This window comes from Pteropus alecto, unplaced genomic scaffold, assembly GCF_000325575.1.
Source record: "Pteropus alecto unplaced genomic scaffold, ASM32557v1 scaffold3, whole genome shotgun sequence".
In the NCBI taxonomy this organism is placed as follows: Eukaryota; Metazoa; Chordata; class Mammalia; order Chiroptera; family Pteropodidae; genus Pteropus; species Pteropus alecto.
The window spans coordinates 45,125,813-45,129,343 of NW_006442484.1; the positions used below are offsets into that span (position 1 = coordinate 45,125,813).

The 3,531-nt window shown below is 33.2% G+C and overlaps 1 pseudogene; it reads left to right on the forward strand.

Moving 5' to 3' along the window:
- Positions 1-1,045: 1,045 nt before the first annotated feature.
- LOC112470670 lies at positions 1,046-1,165 on the forward strand (annotated as a pseudogene).
- The last annotated feature ends 2,366 nt before the right edge of the window (positions 1,166-3,531 follow it).

The window sequence follows — 3,531 nt, forward strand, 5'->3', positions numbered from 1 at the left end:
GTCCCAAACTTCTCTGATAGGCTTCCATTGACGGGGATAAGGCAGCTTCTTGAAACATCAACTTCTTTATCCATAAAATGGTGATAACACACTCCTACACTTATTAGGTTATTGTGAGGATTAAACGAGACAACATGGGGGCAAAATACTGCAGAAACAGTAAAGTCCTATTTAAATATCAATTACACTTTTTCTTCTTTAACATCATTTTCAGAATTTTCACTGAAATCTCTTAGAAAATAGTTGCACTCATGAGCTTGACAAACTTACTTGAGTATACTTAGATGGAGCTATGAATAGGTATTACAAAATACCAATCCTAGGTGGATTCCTTTGCACCTGCAGTTACTTGTTTTATTCAGAATTTTCCAGCAGAGCTTAGGTAACTGTCAGGTAATTGTCTTCCTGAATGATGCATATACACTGTCAAAGGAAGCAATCACTTTACAATCAGAGAACTTGGAAATAGGAAAATATTTCAAGTTAAAAAACTTTTAAATTTTGCAGAATTTCATTAGAATCTCTGAAATATCAGAACTGCATCATTATAAGGAAGGGACCATTAAAGAATGTTAGTTATTTTATTCCTTGAGGTGTAAAATGTGGTTCAGCCAGAGGCACTCAGGAAAGCATTCCAACTATTTGCCCTCTAATTCCTTCTTTTTTTCATTAAACTCCTTCTTTCCTTTTAATCTTGAATCTGTGGCTTACTGAATTTTGTAAGACCTTTGTTTTTAAAATTGTTGTTTTATTGATGCTGCTCATTAAGTAAATATAGTGGTAACACAAATCCATGGTTATATTTACATAATATCAATTGTCCGCTATTGTCAATTCTTGGTACCCAACTCAAAGAGACACCAGGAGAACCTGAATGATTTCGATCTACAGATAATTTAACAAGTGTAAACGATTTTAAACAAATTCAACTCTAGTTCTTTTTTTCAGCAAGCTTTGGTGAAGAGTCAAAATATTGTAAAATGGCCAAAAGCTAGAGTGAAATTCACAAACTTAATAATTAGTTTTCAAAAATCTCTGTAGTTGAGTCTATGGCCGTGCCACCCTGAACAAGCCTGATCTCATCTGATCTCGGAAGCTAAGCAGGGTCAAGGCCTGGTTAGTACTTGGATGGGAGACAACCTTGGAAGACCAGGTGCTGTAGGCATAAAAAATAAAAAATAAAGGATTGTAAGCTGACAAGGTCCTTGCGATCTGTGAGGTCAATCAAGGTTTGCCTCACCTAAAAATTAAAAAAAAAAAAACCAAAAACCTCTGTAGCTGAGACCAACTCCCACATAAAGTATAGATTACTATTATCTCATTTTTTATGAATAAGGAAATAAAGGTAATAACAGATTAAGGGCCTCGTCCATGATCAGTGGAAGCCAGTCAGAGAATCTGGGATTTATGTAAAAAAAAATCCTTTTATAGAAGGGCTTACAGAAGGAGTTAATTAAGTAAATAGAATATCCAAACAGTGGAATATTATTCACCTAATTAAAATAATTACAGAGATGTCTCTACCATGAAGTATAATGCCTCTCAATATAAGCAAATTTATATTCTTATCCTTGAACCCAAGGAATTAGCATCACCTTCCACAAACAAAATCAAACTTATTTATATATACATATGTATGTATAAATATATATAAAACAATTCTAAGTTTTAAAAGCATGGATTTCAACAAATCTTTCTTTTGAAAATAAGATGAGGAAAGTAAAAAATATAAGGTACATTATGGTTTGAGAGGAAAAGTTTGAACTACAGAAATATTAAAATAAATGAGAGTTAACTTTCCTTTGTTTCTAAGTAAGGTATTTCCTCTGACTTAAGAGAGCAACCTCTAGATTGAGACCAAGATTTAAGAAATTTCAAGATCTGAATAAGACATAAATGACTGCAGAACATTTTAAATTGTCATACAGCCTCTTGACAAAGGATTTAAAAATATTTATGAATAAATGAACACGCATATTTTATTACTATTAAGAGATATTGGTAATACATATTATCTACATTATGCCATCTATAGGCAGAGGCGCTAAACAGCTAAAAGATATCAATTCATACTTCTGAGGTAAGGGTCTTCCTTGTCATTGGGTTCTGTGGTACTATACTTTCATTTCATGCAGTTAAAATTTTATGTTAGAGAGTTTAGAATCATTATTTAATTTAGAAATTAGGGTTTAGATACCAGTAAAGTTGATTAGCTATGTAATTTTAAAAGTCACATAACCTCTCTAGACCTTAGTTTGCTCATCTCTAAAATGTGTGCATAGGAGAGAGGATTGGGAAGGAGGAGAAGATATACCAGCCCAACAAACTGTTTCTTAAGGAAACATTAGCAGGGGTATGCTGGAGCCAGAACTTGTGAGCCAGTGAATGTTATGTTGGCAATTTAAAATTGGCCACAGAAGGCGGATTCATATCACAGAAATAAGTAAGTGCTACAAATCAGCCCCTCCACTGATTTCTTGAGAGCTGGTTGTTAAATACCAGCACACCACTAATGCTCATTGATACTCTGAATAGAGTTCTATAGTCAAATAAGTTTTGGAACACAAGTTTTACAAAGTAAAACCATTCCTTTCTCTCTTTCTTCACCCTTCTCTTTTTTCTCTCCTTCCCTCCCTACCTCCATTCCTCTCTCTTTCTATCTTTCCTTTCTTGCCTTCTTTCTTCCTTTTCTTGCCCTGACAAGTAATGTGAGTCTTAAGGACATGGAGAAAGAAATAAAAAGCATCTCATATTATAAAACTTTATAAAAATGGTCTTCAGACATTTCTCTTAATTCTTAAAGTTCCATATCTCACTGGGACTGATCAAATCTTTCTTTTCCATCTTTCTTCTTTTTCTTCACTTTCTCTGAGATCAATTACTTATTCAAGTAGCATTCCATATATTTTTTGTATAAACAATAAAACATACAAATATATTTAGAGAAAACCAAAAAGATGCTCTCTCCCAGTGGTTTTTTGTTTAACCCTAAATACCTATTCACATGTTGAAGTACATGAATAATCTTTGGAAGGAAGTTTCAGAGATAATGGGCTAATGTATTTCTAAGAAGCCTTTGAGTTGCAAAGTATATGATTCTGAAGATGGCTATCATTTCAGATAGAGGGTGAACCACATGATGCATAGAGGTCCTAGTTCTTGGATAAGTTTGTGAAATAAGGACAAATGATTCTGTTGTCTTACTTACAGGACGGTAGAGAATCATATTGTTTTCAAGTACTGAAATGTTCAGATCTCTTTTGATGTTTATCTAGAGATATGATAGGTATAGAAGATGTTTTGAAATTTCAAAAAAAAATGTTTCGCTGTTGTGCTAATCCCAAACACCCAAGAATGGTGTGTAGTGCCTTCGGAAGTAGAAAACCAATTATAATTCCTACGAAGAACTAAGTGTATTTAAGACTATATCTACAGCTACATACAAATAGGTATAGAAGTATATAGGTGGATAGATAGGTGATAGATATAGATATATTTTTAAAGATTCCAGAAGTAATTTTGGATCCATAA